Source organism: Camellia sinensis, chromosome 1, assembly GCF_055761805.1.
Source record: "Camellia sinensis isolate YWXY chromosome 1, ASM5576180v1, whole genome shotgun sequence".
Taxonomy (NCBI): Eukaryota; Viridiplantae; Streptophyta; class Magnoliopsida; order Ericales; family Theaceae; genus Camellia; species Camellia sinensis.
Window position 1 is genome coordinate 43,725,216 of NC_138961.1, and position 12,514 is coordinate 43,737,729.

General features: G+C 40.1%; 1 long non-coding RNA gene across 1 annotated transcript; it reads left to right on the plus strand.

Annotated features, from left to right (window-relative positions):
- The first annotated feature begins 914 nt into the window (after positions 1–914).
- On the plus strand, positions 915–5,621 carry LOC145789661 (uncharacterized). The gene is made up of 3 exons (XR_014327871.1): positions 915–1,001; positions 1,087–1,130; positions 5,365–5,621. It is a non-coding gene; the product is annotated as an uncharacterized LOC145789661 (long non-coding RNA).
- The last annotated feature ends 6,893 nt before the right edge of the window (positions 5,622–12,514 follow it).

The window sequence follows — 12,514 nt, forward strand, 5'->3', positions numbered from 1 at the left end:
CTCTCCTAAATTCCCAAACATAGTGTTATTTTTGTGTTAATATGAAGCTTATACTTTAGGGTCCTAAAGTTTGTTAATAAAATTAAAATGTTTATGATATAATGTTTTGAAAGCATATTTTTTGAATTGTTACTTGTTGTACTTTGAACAGTAGTATAATAAAATTAAATATATTCTTAAATTTTGTTGGAGAGTGCCTTCAGGTACGACTTTTCCCTAGTGACTTGATATTTGAGCTTGTGATTATGCTATGAATGATTGATAAAATTCAAGAAAACTGTTTCAAATTGAACTGAATTGAACCATGTTTTCATGATTTGGTTTGGTTTGATTGCAAGATTTTTAATAATTTGATTTGATTTCAAATTTTATGAAAGGGTGGATAGTAGTCTGATTTTGGTTTACTTCAAAACCAAATCAAATGGAACTGTGCTTAGCTTTAGGTTTGAGACATAATTTCTGGCACTTTGGGTCTTTAATTCTGTGATAAATTTTGGGGTCTTTATAAATAAAATTTATCCACCCAAACTAACTTTAATTAATGGAACTTAGCACTCAACAAAAGGTTTTAACATTATGAATCTGATTCTTTAAAGCCTTTTGGGCCAATATTGGACTTAAACTGTAACCCCTTTGACGAAGGAGTTGCAATTTGCAGGTGACGAGAGCAAAGAAATTGGGCTGTAATTTAGGGCTATCCATATGGGGCCATGTAAAGTATAAATCGAAAATTTTTGTGGACTGATAATTAAGACCTTAAAAGGCTCCAATTAAAGGTGTTTATGGGCTGCAAATTTGGACCTTCAACTGGTCGGCCTGCTCTATTATTTATTTTTTATTATTACTTTTTTAAAAAATTTTAAAAATTCCAAAATTTGAGTCTTATAATAAAACTAGAATAAAATCAATCAAATAACAAACCTGCCACACACGAATCTGTTTTTGATCCTTATCCTTTTCGACAATACTCCTAAGTTGTTACAAACTCTCTGCAACTAATGGTTCAATTTCAAAGCTTACCTTTTTATTAAAAGGAAAAAAGACATCGTTTCAATGATTTATGATTTCTTCTTTTTTCCATTGCAGGTGCTTCATTACATCAGTCTTCATTCGAAATCTCCTCTAAATCTGTAGGTCTCGATTTCCCCAACTTATATTCATGATTTCAGTGTTTCTGTCTACTGTTTATAGATTACACTTTAATCTCTTTTATTGATTTATTTATTTATTAAGGTTGATGTTGTCCTCTTTAATTTACATCAACATATATATACATATATATTGGAGTAATTAAAATTTTTTGATGCATTCACAGAATAATTACAAATTTATGTGAAAGTTTATGAGTTTAATTATTAATATTTATAAAATTTAGGGCAAATTACATATACCTCCTTCGAGGTTTAGCTAAATTACAGATATCCCTGAGGTTTCGGAAATTACAGATACCCCCGGAGGTTTATATTTTCATAACAAATAGGCCCCTGAGGTTTATATTTTCATAACAATTTGCTCCCTAATTTGTTATGCAAATAGTACCTTCAGGGAGTATCTGTAATTTCTCAAACCTCAGCGATATCTATAATTTTGCTAAACGTCGGGGTATATGTAATTTGCCCTAAAATTTATCATTTATTTGATTTTTTTTTAAAAAAAAAACCTACGTTGGATTGTAATTATTCCTATATATATATATATTTTTTTTTCTGTCAAAAAAATAAAAGTAAAAATATTGTTCGTAGATTAAGCAACCTAACGAGGGCGGAGTAGGTGTTTATAATAAGTTCAACATATTTGTAGTTGTAATTGGAATTTACAATTAGTGTATGAATAGATAGCAGTCAATTAACTTCTTCCACTATATCCTCCCATCATTATTTTGTTTGACATTACTGGACAATGCCCTAAGCCTAGCCAATGGGCTGGCTTGGCCCGACTCGGCCAGGAAACTTAAGGCCTAAATCCATGGCCCTGATTTGTTAATAGAGCTCCAACATTGGCAAATAGACGGGCGCCGGCCATGAAAAGCCCTTCTGCCAAGCATTGTAAAATAAAAAATTATAATAATTGAATTGATGTAACTTTTTTCATAGATGTTATACATTAAGGGTGCGTTTGATTAGGGATAAAAGCGGACTATTTACAATTTAGATTGTAATCCATTGGAAGTGGATAATCTAACGTTTGTTTTTTTTTTTTTTTTTCTAAATCCGCCGGACTCCTTATCCCCATACATGAGATTATACTGTCTAGGGTGGTGTGGGACAATTTTCATGGGATAATTTACTGTTAGGATTAGGTAGTGAAATGACCATTTTGACCCTCTACTATTTAATTATGTATTATATTTAGTAAAATTCAATAAAATTTAAATGTCTCAATTTAAAAATAACATAATTTTTATTTAACCTTTCATTGATGTTTTATTTTATTTAATTTTTTATAGATATTTTATTGATGTTTTATTTTAAAATTTTGTTTGTATTTTATTTAATTTCATTATTTAAATTTTAATAGATGTTTAATTTAATTTCATTATTTAACTATTATTATTTTTTTAAATAAATTTATTTAAAATTTTAATTAAAAAAATAACATATATTTTTATTGATATTTATTTATTTTATTTACTTAATTTTTAAAAAATAAATTTATTTAATTGTGTAAAAAATAAAATAAAATAAATTTTTATTTAATCTAGCTAAAAATAATTAAAATATTAAAGATATGTTTAATATTGCTAATACTTAGTAAACAATTGAAAAATGATAAAATAGTCTTTTGCTCATTTATCATATCCAGTTTGTCCAACCACACATTGGATTCACTAAAAATAGTTCTTTCTAGACATCTAATCCCATGAGAAAACAAACACGGGATACACATCCAATCCAACAAAATAGTCCGGAGGATTCACAGTTCCAAGATTTAAGTCTGATGGATTCTAATCCTCCTTTATTTAGTCCGTCCAATCAAACACACCCTAAAAGTCCTAAAAATGAACTATTTAAATTATCTAAATGGAACCAATAATGGACTCCACAAATTCTTCAAATTCTTTCAAATTTAAATTTGAACTTGAGAAAGCCATTTCTCATACATTAATTCTATGGGAAATTTAATCAAAAACCTCTCAATTGGACACTTGTTTGGTAAAAATAACAGCCCAATTTATTTTGTTTTATAAACTCCTAAAGAAGAGGCGCATAATTGAGTAAATATAAAGTAATTTCTTTTTTTGGACAATATTGTTAGAGTAAACATGTTATTGTGGCAATATGTTACTGTCTACATCAAGTTCGACAGTAATAAATTTTAATTTTTTTTAGAATTTCATAGTTAACATGGATCTTGTTTGATAGATGTTTATGAGAGGATTCTAAAAATACTAATTTTATTTAAAAACGACATCTAGATCAAAAGTTATATTACTTTAAAGTTTAATAATTTGGTAATAGTGGTAGGTGTTGGACTTTCCAGAAAAACTTTTTATGGTTATTCTTAATGTATTAAAATTTTATTATGAAGGAGTTTTGACCAACTCTCTCTAATTCTATAGGATTGTCACGTTTCAGTTACTATCATACGTTAGTTCTCTCTAGATACATTTACATATTGTATGCATATATAGCGATCCCGGGTTTACCCTTGTTGTACAGTGATCCGGACTTGTGTCCGTGAATGTTGGTAGTTGTTTATTTCCTAGTTTGCATCCTCTTTACTTTGTATATTGAGTTATAAGATGCGTTGGGCAGGTTTGTTTCAGGTTGGTTGTGTTTGGGAGCCTAGTGTTGCTGCCCAGAATTTTGGACCTTCGCTCGAGCGAGGAGTTGGTCGCTCGAGCAAGAGTGGGTTCGTGCTGGTGGGTCGAGCCAGAGTGGCTCGCTCGAGCGAGCGTGGTGTTGCACCTGGTTCTGGACCTGAGAGTTGTAGTTTCTGGCTCGAGCAAGCTTTTCGTGGCTCGAGCGGTCTGGGTTTTTCTTCGCTCGATCGAGAACTTCTTGGCTCGAGCGAGAGTTTTCTGTGTCTGGTCGCTCGAGCGACCAATCCTTCGCTCGAGCGAGAGTGTTTTATATCAGCGGACAGCAGCGTCTTAAACATCACTTTTTCAATCCTTTTCTTTGATTAAACCCTAAATCCGACACTCTCTCTCCCTAAACTTACACTCTCTCTAAGATTTGATCTCCCTAGGGTGTGAATCTAGCCTAGGGCCTTTGTTAAAAAGATAGAGGGTGTTGAGAGCTTCGATTTAATCTGAAAAAGTTTGGAATTGGAGCAAGTTGATCTTGGAGTTTTCATCTCCTTTTGGGCTAAAACTTCAAGGTAGGGATAACCTACTCCTCTCTATGGGTTTTGTCTTTAAATTTTGGTATTTTGAGATGTTGGGCTTGGTTTGGTAATTTTGTGAAAGTTTGGGGCTTTTGTGTAATTATACAAAAGTTGGGGTTTTATTCATAATAAACCTAGATGCATGTTTGGCATAAAAAAAATGGAATGATTGTTTAATCATTGATGAAAATGGGACCTAAGGGTTGAAATGGTAATTATGGAAAATGGCCTAATTACATTGTTTAATTAATTGGGATAATTAATTGGTGAGAAATGAGGAAATGAAATGTTGATTGAATATCCATTTGTGCATTTATTTTCTGTTTTAGAAATAACTGCTTTGGGCTATCGGTGGAGGATAGTCGAGATTGTTGTAGACAATGCATGATGATTAAGTAAACATAAACTAATCAATGGAATGTGTCATGGAACTTGACAGTTGATAGAATACATTAATTGTATGTATTGTGTGATTGTATATAGAACCATTGTGTTTATATACGTTATGTGTAGAGGAGGAGATAGGGGATGTACTCCGCGGTTTAGGGGAAGATAGGGGATGTACCTCTAAACCGGATAGGTATTGGGAGGAGATAGGGGATGAACTCCGTAGACAGAGCTCATATGCTTGTCTAGAGAAGTGAAGATAGAGCTCATATGCTTATCTTTGTGAAGTGTGGATACAGCTTGTATGCTTATCTGTGGATATTGTTGATATACATATCTGTTGTGAAGTGTGGATACAGCTTGTATGCTTATCTGTGGATATTGTTGATATACATATCTGTTGAGAATGTGAGATATAGTTTTTATACATATCTGTGGAAATGATGATAGAGCTAGCATGCTTATCTGTTAAAAAGGGAAAATGAAAAGTAATTGGGACTTGTGAGTCGTTGACATAAATATGTAATTTATGTGATTGTATCAGTGTTGACCAACTATCAATTGCTAATGTTTTAGTCATTGTCCATGGTTGGTTTAGTGTATTTCTACTGGGCTGTGGCTCACCCTATATGGGAATATCATTTTCAGGTACAGGAAGCATGCCACCTCCAAGGACATAGCTGGGAGGCTAGTGGCGGGCATAGTTTTGTCGTTTACTGTTGATGTATTACATGTAATTTCAAGCCAAGGGCTTAATGTGTAAACGAGTTAGAACTCTTTGTTGTAACCAAGTGTTAACTTGGAAAGCTGTAAGCCCGTAGGGCATTTTGTTATGAGGTTAACATGTAATACTTATGTCTTGGAATTCTAATGAATGAAAGGAATGCGGTTAGTTTAAATGTAAATGCATGTCTTATCTGATGGGTTTATTGTTATTATTTTGAGGGCGTTACAACTTGGTATCAGAGCGTACCGGGTTCGAATACTTTGGGTACGTGGGAAGTGATTAGGATCACAATGGGTTTGTCTCGCTTGATAGAGACTTAGATGTAGTATCATATGCTATGTGCTTAATTGATAACATGCTTATGTGACTATGTGGGTATGGGATTTAATTTCTGGGATGTTGATTGGATCCTTGAGTTTCTGGGAGTCTTGTTGGAAAGGCACTTGACCAATGCTGTTTCTAACCGGAACTCTAGTAACGCCTTGGGACTATCATTATCCGGAAATGAAATTCGTAAGTGCTTATGTGTTTATGTGCTTATGTGGAGTGAATTACAGTTGTCCATGCATTAGGACGTGAGTGTTTAGTTTTGGCACACCTATGAATGTGCTAACGTTCTGTGTTACCTTTATTAGGATGTCAGGACGAGAAAGAGGTGCTAGGCGTGGTAGACCTGCGAGGCAGGAAGTACCGTTACAGGGTGAGATTCCGGCAGTGCAGGAGGGAGTTGGGCAGGCCAATGTGGCCGAGCCAGTGGGTCAGCAGGCTATGGGTGCCTTGGCCAGAGAGATAGCAGGAGCTTTGGGTATTCTTAGAGCTGGGAATCAGGCAGCTGAGGCAGGGCCTTCTTTCTTGAAGAGGGAGTTCTTCCGGTGTAATCCGGACGAGTTTATCGGGGATCCGAAAGAGCCGCTTAAGGCAGATGAATGGCTCGAACAGACAACGAAGACGTTTGAGATGCTTGGCATCGAGGACGGAGCACTGAAAGTGACCTTGGCATCCTTCCAGCTGAAGGGAGATGCGGGCCAATGGTGGAAGTACGAGAAAGCTCGTGTTGGTGGTACTTGGGAGGCGTTTATAAATGCTTTTCAGGAGAGGTTTTTGTCTGCAGTAGCAAGGGAGAAGCTGAGAGATCAGTTTAGCCGGCTTAATCAGCAGGGCTTGTCAGTGGCCGAGTTTGAGGCTACTTTTACCAGTCTGTCTAGGTTTGCACCTGAACTGGTGGCGTCTGAGGAACGCCGTTGCTATGAGTTTGAGCGGAAGTTGAGGCGGGGCCTCAAGTTGAGAGTTGGTGGGTCTTATATTCGAGAGTATAGACACCTAGTGGATGCTGCAGCTCATATGGAGCTTATGATGCAGGAGGAGGATGAGGGTCAGAGAGGCTCCAAGAGGAGCCAGGATAGTCAGAGTGATGGCAGGAGACAGAAGGGTAATAACCCTCAGCAGTCTCAGGGTGCAGTCTCTAGATCGACCTTTCCAGTGCCTAGTGTCGGCTCGGGGAGAGGCAGTCAGGGAGAATTTACTTGTTACAAGTGTGGCCAGCTGGGTCACAAGGTGTCGGTTTGCCCACAGAAGGGTGGGAGTCAGAAAGCGGCTTCTTCTTCAGCTAGACCGCCGAGTCAGAGTTTGGGCAGGGGGCAGCTCTTGACTTGTTATCAGTGTGGACAACCTGGGCATATGAAGAGGTTTTGCCCACAGTTGAGTGCCACTTCGGGAGCGTCTGGTTCTAGGCAGACGCAGGGTTTTCAGCCAGCTCAGTCTGTGCAGGCCTCGAGGGCCAATCCGGGAGTTTCGTCATCCCAGTCTGTGCAGCAGTCTTTTGCTCCGAGAGGTGAGCAGGTAGACCAGGGGCCTACGGGGCGCGTGTATGCTGTTACCGCGCAGGATTTAGTACCGGCTCCATCAGTAGTGAGAGGTACTTTTCTGTTTTGCAACTCAGTTGCTAATGTGTTGATAGACACGGGTGCATCTCATTCTTTTGTATCTGCTGCATTTGCATCTGTTTTGGAATTGGAGTTAGCACAGTTAGCATCTCCTATTTGTGTAGTATCGCCTTTGGGTGGTGAGTTGATCCTGAAACAGGGTGTTAGAGGATGTGATATTGAGGTCGCCGATTATAGGCTTCCTTTTCCGTTTGCTGTCATGCCCATGAAGGGTTTTGATGTTATTTTGGGTATGGACTGGTTATCGTCATACCGGGCTGTTATTGATTGCTACCGCCAGAGGGTTACATTATGTACCTTGAGCGGGGAGTGGTTCCATTTCTTGGAAGACCGGGTTGGTAGTGTTTTGCCACCGGGGTATGATTCGCGAGGGCGAAGTGAGCTTAGTAGTCTACTTGCTAGCTTTGAGAGTAGTGAGTGTGTTGAGACCCAGGTTGTGTTACCGAGGGTGGTTTGTGAGTATTCGGATGTCTTTCCCGAAGATCTTGTTAGATTGCCACCTCACCGAGAGATAGAGTTCTCTATTGATTTAGTGCCTGGTACGGCGCCGATTTCTATGGCACCTTACCGTTTTGCTCCAGCAGAGTTGGTTGAGTTGAAAGTTCAGCTCCAGGAATTGCTCGATAAGGGCTTTGTTCGCCCTAGTGTTTCACTGTGGGGAGCACCGGCACTCTTTGTTAAAAAGAAAGATGGTGCCTTGAGATTGTGTATAGACTACCGGAAGTTGAATCGGGCTACGGTTAAGAATAAGTATCCTATGCCCCGTATAGATGATTTGTTCGACCAGTTGAAGGGTTCCCGTTGTTTCTCTAAGATAGACTTGAGATCGGGTTACCATCAGTTGAGGGTCAGGGATGAGGATATTCCTAAGACGGCATTCCGTACGCGGTATGGCCATTATGAGTTTTTGGTGATGCCATTTGGGCTTACCAATGCACCGGCAGTCTTTATGGACTTGATGAACCGGATTTTCCGGGAGTTCTTAGACCGATTTGTGGTTGTTTTCGTGGACGATATCCTTATCTATTTGTCTTCTGAGGAGGAGCACGAGGCACACTTGAGAGTAGTGCTTGAGTTACTTAGAGCCCATAGGCTGTATGCCAAGTTTGGGAAGTGTGAATTCTGGCTGAGGGAAGTCAAATTCTTAGGCCACGTGGTATCCGGGAAAGGGGTGTCTGTTGATACATCCAAGGTTGAGGCAGTGCAAGATTGGGCACAGCCTAAGAGTGTGTTTGAGATCCGCAGTTTTCTGGGATTAGCTGGGTATTACCGTCGGTTTGTGAAAGATTTCTCCAGGTTGGCGTCACCGTTGACTAGACTGACTCGGAAGGGAGTCAAGTTTGTGTGGAGTGAGACTTGTGAAAAGTCGTTCCAAGAGTTGAAAGTTAGATTGACCACCGCTCCGGTGTTGATTATTCCGGAGAGAGGGTTGGGTTATGCTGTATATTGTGATGCCTCACGAGAGGGTTTGGGTTGTGTGTTGATGCAAGAGGGGAAAGTGGTGGCTTATGGCTCACGTCAGTTGAAAATACACGAGAAGAATTACCCCACACACGACTTAGAGTTAGCAGCAGTGATCTTTGCCTTGAAAATCTGGAGGCACTACCTTTATGGTGAGAGGTTCGAGGTATTCTCGGATCATAAGAGTTTGAAATATCTGTTTACACAGAGAGACTTGAATTTGAGGCAGAGGAGATGGATGGAGTTCATCGAGGATTATGATTTTGAGTTGCATTATCATCCGGGAAAGGCCAATGTTGTGGCCGATGCCCTTAGTAGGAAGACCATTAGTGATGTTGCTAGTATAGCCATCCGGGAATGGGAGATGTTGGGAGCACTTGGCGAGTTTGATTTGCTACTGGGCGAATCTGTTGAGACTGCGGCCTTGTTTTCTGTTGTTGCGCAACCTACACTTGTGATTAGAGTGTTAGAGGCACAGAGAGGTGACCTTGAGGTAGAATCCCTCCGAGAGAAGATCTCCAGTGGGAAGACTGAGAAGGGTTTGACGGTGTATCCCGACTTGAGTGTGAGATACCGAGACCGTGTGTTTGTACCGGAGTCTTGCCGAGAGGAGGTACTCCGAGAGTTTCACCATTCGCGCCTTGCGGTGCATCCGGGAGGTACTAAGATGTATCAGGATTTGGGTCGCCAGTTTTGGTGGCGGGGTATGAAGAGAGATGTGGCTGTTTTCGTATCGAAATGCCTTACTTGCCAGCAAGTGAAGGCCGAGCATCAGAGGCCAGCGGGTTTGTTGCAACCCTTGCCTATTGCCGAGTGGAAGTGGGAGCATGTCACTATGGACTTCGTTGTAGGTCTTCCGAGGACTCAACGGGGTAGTGATGCTATTTGGGTGGTTGTAGACCGGTTGACTAAGTCGGCGCACTTTATTCCTATGCGCGTGAGAGATTCGGTAGATCATCTTGCCGATTTGTATATTCGGGACGTAGTGAGATTGCACGGGGTCCCAGTGACGATCGTCTCAGATAGAGATCCTCGTTTTACTGCTAGGTTGTGGCAGAGTTTGCAGAGTGCCTTGGGCACTAAGTTGACCTTTAGTACGGCTTATCATCCTCAGACTGACGGGCAGTCCGAGCGTACTATTCAGATCCTCGAGGATATGCTTCGGGGTTGTGTCCTGGACTTCAGTGGGACGTGGGAGAGGCACTTGCCATTGGTAGAGTTTGCCTACAACAACAGTTTTCAGTCTAGCATCGGTATGGCACCGTTTGAGGCCTTGTGTGGCCGACCGTGTAGGTCTCCAGTTTGTTGGGCCGAGGTGGGTGATGCACCTTTGTTGGGTCCGGAGTTGGTTAGGGAGACGACGGAGAAGGTTGAACTTATCCGTAGGAGGCTTGTTACAGCCCAGAGTCGACAAAAGAGTTATGCCGACCGTAGGAGGAGACCTTTGGCGTTTGAGGTAGGTGATCATGTCTTTCTGAAGATATCACCTAGGCGAGGCTTGATGAGGTTTGGGAAGAGTGGGAAGTTATCCCCTCGGTTTATTGGTCCTTTTGAGATCCTAGAGAGGATAGGTGAGGTTGCTTATCGGTTAGCCTTACCGCCGCAGTTGTCCGGAGTGCATGACGTGTTTCATGTGAGTATGCTTCGGAAGTATGAGCCAGATCCATCACATGTGTTGGATTGGACTGATTTAGAGGTAGATGAGGATGCCTCGTATGAGGAGAGACCGGTTCGGGTCTTGGATAGGCGGGATCAGGTCCTGCGTGGCAAGACCATTCCTTTGGTGAAAGTCTTGTGGAAACATCACGGAGTGGAGGAAGCCACTTGGGAACGTGAGTTGGAAGTCCGAGAGAAATATCCGGACTTGTTTATTGATATGTAATCTTGTATTTAAATTTTACATTTTGTTGAACTTAAGAGCTTTTATATATGTCTTAAGTTGTGAAACATTGAAAATGTTTTGGTTATTGGAAGTATGTTTTGGAACTTGCCTCATATGGAAGTTGAATGTAACATTATAGGTGTTAAGTATATTGTTGACATTGGAAAGTTAGTGCATAATGTTGATGCATGTTGATAATACATATGTTGTTTACATATTGTGATATGTCTCTTGTTAAAGGGATGGGATGACCGGTAATGGGTCGAATTGTTGAATGTTAAATTGTAACATTGTTTAAAATGGAGGAAAACCTGTTTTTGAAAACTTGTGCTTAATTTCGGGGGCGAAATTCTTTAAGGGGGGGAGGTTATAGCGATCCCGGGTTTACCCTTGTTGTACAGTGATCCGGACTTGTGTCCGTGAATGTTGGTAGTTGTTTATTTCCTAGTTTGCATCCTCTTTACTTTGTATATTGAGTTATAAGATGCGTTGGGCAGGTTTGTTTCAGGTTGGTTGTGTTTGGGAGCCTAGTGTTGCTGCCCAGAATTTTGGACCTTCGCTCGAGCGAGGAGTTGGTCGCTCGAGCGAGAGTGGGTTCGTGCTGGTGGGTCGAGCCAGAGTGGTTCGCTCGAGTGAGCGTGGTGTTGCACCTGGTTCTGGACCTGAGAGTTGTAGTTTCTGGCTCGAGCAAGCTTTTCGTGGCTCGAGCGGTCTGGGTTTTTCTTCGCTCGATCGAGAACTTCTTGGCTCGAGCGAGAGTTTTCTGTGTCTGGTCGCTCGAGCGACCAATCCTTCGCTCGAGCGAGAGTGTTTTATATCAGCGGACATCAGCGTCTTAAACATCACTTTTTCAATCCTTTTCTTTGATTAAACCCTAAATCCGACACTCTCTCTCCCTAAACTTACACTCTCTCTAAGATTTGATCTCCCTAGGGTGTGAATCTAGCCTAGGGCCTTTGTTAAAAAGATAGAGGGTGTTGAGAGCTTCGATTTAATCTGAAAAAGTTTGGAATTGGAGCAAGTTGATCTTGGAGTTTTCATCTCCTTTTGGGCTAAAACTTCAAGGTAGGGATAACCTACTCCTCTCTATGGGTTTTGTCTTTAAATTTTGGTATTTTGAGATGTTGGGCTTGGTTTGGTAATTTTGTGAAAGTTTGGGGCTTTTGTGTAATTATACAAAAGTTGGGGTTTTATTCATAATAAACCTAGATGCATGTTTGGCATAAAAAAAATGGAATGATTGTTGAATCATTGATGAAAATGGGACCTAAGGGTTGAAATGGTAATTATGAAAAATAGCCTAATTACATTGTTTAATTAATTGGGATAATTAATTGGTGAGAAATGAGGAAATGAAATGTTGATTGAATATCCATTTGTGCATTTATTTTCTGTTTTAGAAATAACTGCTTTGGGCTATCGGTGGAGGATAGTCGAGATTGTTGTAGACAATGCATGATGATTAAGTAAACATAAACTAATCAATGGAATGTGTCATGGAACTTGACAGTTGATAGAATACATTAATTGTATGTATTGTGTGATTGTATATAGAACCATTGTGTTTATATACGTTATGTGTAGAGGAGGAGATAGGGGATGTACTCCGCGGTTTAGGGGAAGATAGGGGATGTACCTCTAAACTGGATAGGTATTGGGAGGAGATAGGGGATGAACTCCGTAGACAGAGCTCATATGCTTGTCTAGAGAAGTGAAGATAGAGCTCATATGCTTATCTTTGTGAAGTGTGGATACAGCTTGTATGCTTATCTGTGGATATTGTTG